The sequence below is a fragment of the Taudactylus pleione genome, unplaced genomic scaffold (assembly GCF_031769625.1).
Source record: "Taudactylus pleione unplaced genomic scaffold, aTauple2 ptg000003l, whole genome shotgun sequence".
NCBI lineage: Eukaryota > Metazoa > Chordata > Amphibia > Anura > Myobatrachidae > Taudactylus > Taudactylus pleione.
In genome coordinates this window covers 1,438,173-1,449,349 of record NW_028284406.1, presented here as the reverse complement: position 1 = coordinate 1,449,349, position 11,177 = coordinate 1,438,173, and the positions used below count along the sequence as shown (strand labels likewise).

The 11,177-nt window shown below is 45.1% G+C and overlaps 1 pseudogene; it reads left to right on the top strand.

Annotated features, from left to right (window-relative positions):
• The first annotated feature begins 1,966 nt into the window (after nucleotides 1-1,966).
• On the top strand, nucleotides 1,967-2,900 carry LOC148543424 (histo-blood group ABO system transferase pseudogene; annotated as a pseudogene).
• The last annotated feature ends 8,277 nt before the right edge of the window (nucleotides 2,901-11,177 follow it).

The following is an 11,177-nucleotide window of genomic DNA, read 5'->3' as shown; positions in this document are numbered from 1 at the left end:
TATAATTGTGTGGTTGGAAATCTGGTACACTGAGCTTATCTAGACTGTGACGGCACTCTGATAGCAAAGGCTTGCTGGCCTCTCTCTCAACTATTCACATATAACTAATCAGAGACCTGTTTTTGTTGCTTTTTAGGAGATCCGATGTGTTGATGATGACTCCTTGGTTTGCCCCAATTGTATGGAATGGAACCTATAATCTTGACATACTGAATGCACAATTCCATCAGAGAAATGTCCGCATTGGTATCACTGTGTTTGCTGTTAAAAAGTAAGTTATAGGGTTGTTGTTCTGCATCTTTACCAGCTAATATTTAAATGGCATGATCTTTAATGTAGGATGCTTACGGACTATGGGGGCGAGGTACCAAGCCTTGGAGAGAGATAAGGTGGTGAAGTTGCCCAAAGTAAACGATCAGCTTCTAACGCAATTATCTGGCACAGTCTTTGAAATGGCAGTTATAAGCCAATTGCTATGGGCAACTTCTACACTTTATCACTGTCCAAGTCTTGATACATCTCCCCCAATATCTAATGTTACCTGTAACACATGAAATATTACCAATGTGCAGTTGTGAGAATCACTAGGGTGAGAGTACTCTTGTGCTTTTACTCCAGCAATTTTCTTCTATAATACCCCTTTTCCACTGCTGCAGTAACCCGGGTTATTACCTGGTCTGCCTGGGTCGTGGCTCAGAGAAAAGGGTCCCTGAAAAATAACCCAGGTCAAGGGAAGGAATCCAATCCAGGTAGCTGCAAGGGACGGACCCAGAATGGACCCGGGTAATGGTGCCATGTAAACGGCGCTACCCGGGTTATCCGACCTGGGTCATGCCTAAAATGAGCTGATTGGTGGTTGTGGAGCAGTCATCTCCCACTTTTTAAGACCTCACAAGTTCAGCAGGGTAGACCCGGGTTCAGTGTGAACGGGGCTGACCTGAGAATAACCCAGATTGAAGGTGCAGTGTAGACGGGGTCTAACCTGGGTCTGACCGGGGTTGGAGCCATGGGCCCGATTCAGACCCGTTCGCTAGGCTGCGTTCGCACGTAGCCTGCCGATGATTGCAATGTGCGCATGAGTACAAGACGCAGTGCGCGAACTAGTCCATGCGATCGGGAAGCGCTCGCACCCTGTACAAAGGCGCCTCGCTAGAATGAGTGACAGGACGAGCCATTTGTGGGTGATGACAGGATTTGATCGATGGAAATGGGGGGTGTGGTGGTGCGAACGCAGGCGTGTCTGTGCATCTTAACGCCGTTAATACACGTCACATGGCTGAATTACACACTGAAGCACTCACAGTGCTTGTGGTAGGATATGGTCAGCCACAAGTGCTGCGTATGGGTCCAATGTTACTCGATGTTACCGATTGTTGAATACACTTCCTGGAGATGACGTGTATTACTAAAGGAAAGTGGGCGTCTTAAGACAGGCTGGTGGGCATCTAAATATACACCGGGATCGCACGCCAAGACATAGTGTGTGTGCTAATGTTTTGCCGTGTGATTGCGGGATTTGCATACTTCGGCAGCTGACCACTATGTGCGAACGCGTCTAGCGGGCGGGTCTGAATCAGGCCCCATGTCCGAAAAACCCAGGTCAGACCCGGGTTTTTGGTGGAAAAGGGGTATCAGTAGCACTGAAGGTGGAACTACAGTAGAATGAACCTGTAGCTAATACGGTAGATGTCTGAGAATGTTCACAACGCTAAACCAGCTCCCAGCCAATCAGAGAGTGTATACATTTTTACAGCATTAGACCAACTGGCATCCAATCAGAGCTTTGGAATGTTCAAGTAGTCAAAAACAGATGCAGCAAGAACTGACATGATATCTACTGTAGCTTACAGCTAAGAGATACACCACTCTGCTTTCTAACAGTCACCATGTTTTGCCATACTAGTGTATGAACTAGTGAATAGTAAATAATAGTATTTGCTTTTTCTGTTTTCAGGTACACAGTGTTTGTCCAGACTTTTATTAAAACCGCTGAAAAGTTCTTCATGTTGGGGCATAAAGTCAACTATTACGTGTTTACAGACCGTGTCGGTGACATTCCCAATATCACTCTCGGTGAGGGCAGACGCATGGTCATCCTGGAGGTTCCCAGCTACAAGAGATGGCAGGATGTGTCCATGAGGCGCATGGAGATGATCCGAGATCAGTCCCACCAACAGTTCATCAGTGAGGTGGATTACTTGGTGTGCGTGGAAGTAGACATGGAGTTCAGTGACCATGTCGGGGTGGAGATATTAAGTGATGTGTTTGGCACGCTTCATCCTGGCTTCTATGGAGCACCTCGTGAGCGTTTCACCTATGAGCGCAGACGAGAGTCTACGGCATGCATTCCTACAGATGAGGGAGACTTTTACTACGCCGGGGGATATTTTGGTGGCTCGGTAGAAGAGATCTACAAATTGACCAATTTCTGCCATAACGCTATGATGACAGACAAGGGAAATAACATTGAGGCTATCTGGCACGATGAGAGCTATTTGAACAAGTATTTTGTTTATCACAAGCCAACAAAAATTCTATCCTCTGAATACCTGTGGGTCCTCAGTTACGGGATGCCAACATACTTGCAAAGAAGAAGATTTCTGGCACTTCCGAAAAATCATGCTGCAATCCGGAACAAACGGGGATTAACGCGCATAGGTCAAAGACTTTTATAGCTGGATATGATTGGGCAGTTGTAACACCATAAAGCAGAATGATCCGTTTTGGAAACATAACTGTAGGGAAACTTGAATACTGGTATAGATTTTTCCGTTAAGTCCTATTTTTTCCCTTAGCTCAGCAACAGCCGAATAACCGGCAATCTAATTAGCATGAAGTCATTATTCAAAGCTCATCCCCTCTCCTCCGAATTATAGCATTGGACACAAGACCATCAGTGATTGGAGATTCAAAACACATGAAGATGCCTTAGTGTTGCTGAGAATAGTGGTTGCAGTAGATGGGATTACTATGGGCCTCATTTACTACCATTATCACTTGTTTTGGTGATAAAACTCGTTAGTAAATGAGGCCCATAGTAATCCCGACGAGTTTTATCACCAAAACAAGTGATAAATGTCACTTCAAAGTTCTCGTTTGAATATTTGCTACTACCACCATAAATGTCACTGTGTAAGATAAATGGTGCTCCAGCCAATCAGCTCCCAACTGTTAACTGTTAGAAAAATGACAGTTGGGAGCTGATTGGCTGGAGCACCATTTATCTTACACAGTGAAATGTATCACTAGTTTTGGTGATAAAACTCGTTAGTAAATGGGGGCCTATAACTGATGTACAGTACGTCTTTGCTTTAAGCATCTGTTGGCATATTGGTTTTCTCACTGGTCATAAATCCTCCCGCTGAGCAATAAATGGGTCATTTTTGTAAGGTGACCTCTTATGTTTCCTAAAAATAAAATGTCACATTAACCATATTCATTCTTGCTCATGTGATGTACTGACTGGTTTGTACAGTGCTGCACCACTAGCACCAGGTTCAGGTGTGTTCGGATTGCTTCGGTGGCCGATTTCCCCGTGTTCAGATAGGACACACCGTGACAGAGAGGCAAGCCTGAAAGACCAGTCAGGAGGGAAGGTGCAACGCAATTTTATTATTTGTTAATAATTAACAACAAATGACAGGAGATATTTACCATTTACAGATGGAATTAAATTAATTACACTATTCAATGACAAGGTATTTATTTATTACCTCCCCATCATCTACCGGTGACCCCAGCTGGCAAGCAATGTGAAACCAACAAGAACCACAATTCCAGCAGAACAAAAAACAAATGAGAGACCTAAATATATGAAACCTGCTGGTCTAGCTTGAATCAGTGGTGCTCCGGCAGTCTATAGCTGTGAAATACAGTCTGTGCTAACACTCCCTTTTTGCTGAGAAAAACGTGGGAAACACATGCAGGTTGGATAGGTTGTTGTAGTGCGCCAGCTGTAACAACAAATAGTCTATACAAAATAATTAGCTGCAAGCAGGGTTGTGCACATGTAGGTTGGATAGGTTCTTGTAGTGCACCAGCTGTAACAACAGCTAACACACGAATCAAACAGTAAACAGAGCCAAATACATATCACATGGCATTACATTTACTTTAGCTAGACATAAAATACTTTGTACACCACCCACAGTGGCATCGGACATGAGCCGACACCCATAAGGCAGGTCCCCTCCTGGACATGAGCCAGAGGTTCACAGGAAAGAAAATGACCACCAATGCAACTCTTGGGGAAAAGAGGGGGTGACCTATCTTTTACTTCCCCCCTATTTCATCACTACACACACACTTTACCTAATTTAAAACACTATGGCCCTCATTCAGACCCACTCACGAGCGGCTGTCCGCTCGCAAGTGGGTCGATTTTATGCACTGAGCATGCGCACGACGGAGGGAGCTCCGTCGTGCGCATGCGCCAGACGCGACGAGCGAAGGAAAGTCCTTCGCTCGTTGTGTCCGATCAAAGGGGACGTGCTGTCAATGTTGATTGACAGCACGCCCCCTTTGGTGGGCGTGCCGGGGGCGTGCCTCCCTGACGGGGGCGTTCCCACGGGAACGCCTCCCGTCAGAAGCCGGCCCACTGACATCACTAGTGATGTCAGTGGGAGTGATTTTGGCTCTGATAGAGCCAAAATCACCCCGGAGCTTGCGGTTGAAAACCTCAACCGCAGGCTCCGGCTCGCAGTTTCGATGGTCGCGATGGTCTCGACCATCGCGGCCATCACAAAGCACGCTCGTATAGCCTGTGGGTGGTGACCCACAGCTATACGAGTGTCCAGGAGGACGCTCCATGAAAATGGAGCCTGGCCCTCATTCAGAGCGTGCGCTCTGCTCAGAGCGTACGGCTCTGAATGAGGGCCTTTGACTCCTTGACTCCTTTCTACATCCAGTTGTGTGGGAGACTAACTCCCGGTCGCAGCTTTTACACAAAAAGACCATGTGCTCGCAGCATCAGGGGGCGGGACCAGACTACAGCTGTCATTGGGCCCCGCCCCTTTACAGTAAATCCCCGTGATTTGCGGGTCCATGAGGAGCGAGGCTATATGGCGCGATTTGCATAATTAAGCCCCTCCCCCTCCTTTCGGACCTGCAGATTTCTTGGAAAATCTCCACACTTGAGATTGTGAAAGCAACACCTATGAGTACGGTGGTAAAGTGGGCATGTACTGCTACATCTGAGAGGCGTGTCATAAAATTTATTTACATCCAAATGTAAATGAGCGCCAAAGCAGTTAGTAAGATCTACGTGTTGATGAAAACACACAGATGCTTTTCAGAAAATGCATGTAGCCATAGGGAACATTGGCCCTCATTCAGAGCCACTCGCTAGCAGCAGTACGCTCGTTCCGAGCGATGTTCGCACATCTGCGCATGCGTACGGATTTTAGTACGCATGCGCGAACCAGTCAGTGCGGCCGAAAATCGTTGGTACGCAATATAGCGAGGGCCTGCTATTTTGAGTGACAGAATGAGGCATATGTGGGTGGTAACAGGGGAAGGTGCTTGAAAACGGGGAGTGGAGATCCGAACGCAGGCGTGCTTAAAGGTCAAAACGGGCGTTTTAAGGGAGTGTATAATTAATACAGCAGCGTCATTGACCACGTCACTTGGTTTTTTTTAACTCAGAACTGCTCGCAAAATAGCGGTTGAAAACACCAACCACAAGAATAGCGAGCAGTTCATACGCTGTACGATGTACTCGATTAATCTAATAAATAGCGGACATGACGTATGGTGCGTGCGGCCAGGGGGCGTTTTTATCAAAAAAACGAGCGTATGTTTTGCTCGCTCGTTCAGACTTAGAGGTGGGAACAGACTGCAATTTGCGAACGGATCATTTGAATAGCCACCCCTTGTTTTTGAACGAACGACCACAAATAGCGAACGGCTCTGAATGAGGGCCAATGTGCCTTATACCCAATGGAGGGAAATTATACTAATGATCCTATTTGAATGTATATATCTCTCTTTTTTTGTATATAACATATTCATAATTTTGGCTAAGATGCAATCAGGGAGATTGCTGGACTCTTCAGGGAGACAGGGAGATTGCTGCTATTTCAGGGAGTCTCCCTGACAATCAGGGAAAGTTGGCAAGTATGTATATACAGTAAATGTAACAATCAGAAGTTTAGACCAAGACTGGCGCTAATTAAAGTACTAAATGGAAAAAGTGCAGCTGTTATAAAAGTAAAGGCTATACAGTGCCCACCAAAAACAACCAAATAAATAAATTAAAAATTAAATTAAAAAAATTAAAACTGCGCATCGCTTCCTCAGTAATTAAGGTCTCAATTACTCATATCAATAAATATATTTATTTTTAGACAAGAGAAAAACATCAAATAAATAAAACACATTGCTGATATAAATATGTTAATAATAATCAAAGAAAGGGAAAGGAAAGGGGATTCTGCTAATAGAAATGAGAAATCAGTGTTCCAAATGTCTGCAGTGCAAAGATTGTTGGCTATAATTAGGAGAATGTCCCGTATCAACATAAATAGTAGCAAATTAGCCCATCAGTCACTGTATGACATACCACTTGTATAGATGCCAGTTATGAGAGCAGGTTTGCCCCACAATGCTGTAATATACTGTATACCAGCATGTGCCAACTCACTTGGAGGCGTTATAGTCCTGGCTTGGGCTTTATTATGACAGTGTCTCCAAAGTCCCAAATAAGCAAGTTCTCATATAGTAAAGCCCCTCCGTCAGCTCAGCACAGGAAAGTCCCAGTTACTGAGGAAGCGGTGGTGCACAGTTTTAGTTTTTTTATTTAGTTAATTTTTTATATACAGTAGATGTAACCCTTAGTTAAAGTTCTGTTATATTTATATCATAGGATATGTAGGGATTTTGGGGGAGTGTACATTGGTAAGGGGTTGTTTAATAAAGATATTGCTGCCCCTATTTGTAAATTCAGTAACATATGTGTGTATTCTTGTATTTAATGTAAATCAAAAAAGTTACAATAAAACGTTATTTAAATTTAATTTGACATATGTGGCTTTGTCATGTATTTTTGTTCCTGTAATAGAAAAGCTGGACTTATATGCGGTGACTAGGAAGTGGTCTGAAGTGAATGCGTTATGGGAGTGTTATGTGACTGCGGCTCTCAGATGCAGAGCCACAGTCACAGAGACCATGTTCAGAGGGAGACGCTGCAGCTGCCACAGTGCTGGTGCAAGCGTCGGTGGTGCACATGTCAATGGTGCACATAAAGGTGCACCGATGGTGGCATGTCAAGAATCACCAGCAGTGTTACAGTGTGCAGAGATGCTGAGAGTGGGTGTTTCATGCCTCACACATTCAGGTGCTGGTACAGGGGAGGCTGAGATTGGCATTTACCACTCTGCAAAAAGAGGTACCAGAGGACGCAGGAGTATTCACCTCTGAATCAGACCCTATGGGGTAGATTTACTAAGATGGGAGTTCTATTAAGAAGTGATGTTACCCATAGCAACCAATAAAATTCCAGGTATTATCTTCTAGAAGGTGCTAGATAAATGAGAAGTAAAATCTGATTGGTTGCTATGGGCAACATCACTTCTTAATAGAACTCCCATCTTAGTAAATTTACCCCCTTGTGTCTGAGTTTGCAACCACTTTAGCTAGGCGCCTGCAACACTGTAATAACTCGCCCATAAAACAGATTATTTCCGTGCATCCGCATAGCCACCTGCCTGTCAGCGCCCAATAAATTTTTAAAGACATTTCTGAGACCTTGCCTCAATCATAACTGCAACTGTGCGCAGGGACTCTTGATGCATGGGCAGTGTGACTTAGATGCATACACAGAAGAAAAAATCGCTCATCTGTGCTGAACGGGTCCTGCGTGATTGCACGCAGAGCGGCAGCAGACTGTCAGTGATTGACAGTCTGCTGCCGCTTGGGTGCGAGGAGGGGGCGGTAACAGCCTCTGCTTCCCAAAAATGGAGGCGTGTCACTGCTGTTGAGAAGGAGGGAAGAGGCCAGCATCTCCATCGGCTGACGGAGATTTCATGGCCTCTTTCACTCATCTGTGATGCCTGGTCTGTGTGACCCCATGGTCACTCAGCCAGCCAATGGTCATGCAGATGATCTGATGCTGTGTCCATGGATACATGTCGGATCATTAATGCATGCAGGCAGGGCCGGATTAAGGCTTGTTGGGGCGCCGGGGCAACTAAGTTGTGGGGCCCCATCCAAGCAACATGGAGCCTGTGCCTACCCCTCCACCCACAGCCACACAGAGCCTGTGCCTACCCCCTCCCAAGCCACATGGCGCCTGTGTCTACCCCCCCAAGCCACATGGCACCTGTGCATACATCCCCTCTCCCCCTCCAGCCCCATACGGAGCCTCTCTCACCTGATGTGTCCCGGCTGGCAGAGCTGCTCCTGGGTTCCCTCCTCAGCGCCACAGACATGTGTCACATGACGCTGATGAGGGGACTCGGGAACCGCTGTGCTGCTGCATGCAATAGAACAGCCTCAGCTTCTGAGCCCGGCCCTCATCCGGGAAAAGGTACAGCTGAACATCTGTTCTTGGCAGGGTCACATCGACCCTGTGTGGGACTCCTCTATGTGTGGGGGCACCGGGACGACCTCCGCTGTCACCACCCCCCCCCCTTTAATCCGGCCCTGCATGCAGAACACATGCTGCATTATAATAATTGCAAGGACAAAATTGCAATGCTGCTTGTGTGCAGTTTTGCAATTTAGACAACTGCTGAATAAGGTCCTGTGTTACAATTTAGTGTAAATGTACAGTATATAACACAGAAGAACCTAGTGGTCGATTAGATTTTATTTCCAAACGCAGTCATTGCCTTAAACATATACAAAAGGGGTAGCTGAAAGTAGCTGAAGTACTGTACCACTATATTTCTGGTCAGACAACTTACATTTGAATGAGGTTCATAATTTCATATAAACCACACAGGGGTAGGACTTCAGTAAACTGAAGCTGCATACACACACGATTTTTTGAATGATTATCGTTAAACGATATTGTTTAACGATAATCATTTGAAAAAATCATTCACTTTCTGAGTCAAACGATGAACGATAATCGTTCATGCGCGTTCATGTTTGTAGTTCAGTCAGACTTGTCAGCTCAACAATTTTCATTAAGAGAATATGCAAAAATCGTTTGTAGTTCAAAAAAAATCGTTCATTACACTTCAAAAAATCTGACAGATAATTTGACAGAAAATCGTTCATAAAATCGTTCATAAAATCGTTGGTAACAAAATCGTTGTGTGTGTATGCAGCTATAAGAATAATCCCAGCAAATCAGGGGCTATCAAGCTTTACACCACTTCATCTCATTATTTACACCACTAAATACCTGCCCCACCTCCATAAACCACCTAACTGACAATTGTTTTTCTAAAAACAGCTCCGAAATTGTCAGTTTTTTTTAGGAGTGAATTAGGTGAGGAACATCTATTTCAACTTATCCAAAATGATTTCATTAAAAAAAATAAATAATAATTTTTTTTAAGACCTGTAAAAACATTTTTAAAAATAGTTTTTTCAAACATCGGAACATCAGAACCATCATCAGAACATCGGAAACATTGTGACCTTTGCGACTTTCAATTTGACACCAGTTTCAGGCACCGGGTACACTAGGGGGTGAGGGGGAGGTTAATTTACTTTTTCCCAGTGGCTGCTAATCTTTGCACACAATGGGTAGGGGGTCCTGCTTTGCTGACCGATCAGCAGTGATCAGCAGCACAGCAGACACAGGAGGAGAGGGTCCCTCTGAGAGCAGCAGCTGCCAGATCGTTTACACCTCTACACACCTGTCCCACATTATTTACACCTCCACATACCTGTCCCACATCATTTACACCTCTACACACCTGTCCTACATCACTTACACCTCCACATACCTGTACCACATCATTTACACCTCCACATACCTGTCCCACATCATTTACACCTCCACATACCTGTCCCACATCATTTACACCTCCACATACATGTCCCACATCATTTACACCTCCACATACCTGTCCCACATCATTTACACCTCCACATACCTGTCCCACATCATTTACACCTCCACATACATGTCCCACATCATTTACACCTCCACATACCTGTCCCACATAATTTACACCTCCACCTACCTGTCCCACATCATTTACAACTCCACCTACCTGTCCCACATCATTTACACCTTCACATACCTGTCCTACATCATTTATACCTCCATATACCTGTCCCACATCATTTACACCCCCACATACCTGTCCCACATCATTTACACCTCCACATACCTGTCCCACATCATTTGCACCTCCACATACCTGTCCCAGATCGTTTACACCTCTACACACCTGTCCTACATTATTAACACTTCCACATACCAGTCCCACATCATTTACACCTCCACATATCTGTCCTACATCCTGTACACCTCCATGTACCTGTCCCACATCATTTACAACTCCACAGACATGTCACGATACCTGAGTCCAAAGTCCAAGTTTATGTGTATGAACAAAAGTTAGTTAGAAAGAGAGGAGACCTGCGAGATGCAGAATAGAGAGGTTGTGACTGCTATTATGCATAGTCTATTTACTTAACCTTTGTAAGCCGGGACTCACACTTGGCATAACCTTTCTCAAATTACGTTTGCATTCCACCTACAGATTTGCTGATTGCGTTCCAAATGCTACAGATATGGCTACATTCCATTTTACAATAAAAAAGAAAACATGAGTATTATTATTGTTGTTATTAAGATTATTATTATTATTATTATTATTATTATTATTTTCCTTTATTTATATGGTGCCACAAAGGTTCCACAGATATTATGGGACTGTCCCGCCATCCTAATAGTGAATACTTTAGTCCCAGGGTCTGGGTGCTATGCCATGGTCCTGTGAGGGGGTGCTTCTCACATGCTAGACCCACCCACAAAGAGGTGCAGCCATGCCCAACTTGCAGTGGCCTCGGCCACTCCAGGGGGGGCGGGGGGGTCAGGATATTACTGTACCCAGGCCCAGGATTTCTCTTGGCTGCTCCGGAGGTGACAGGCAGAGACGGGAGGGGATAGGGCTTAGTGGCGGGGTAACAAGGCCATGGAGGGAGGGAGGGAGGGAGGTGGTTGAGGCAGGAGGAACAGGAAAGGTGGGGGAGAGAAGCAGAGGGTTGGAAGG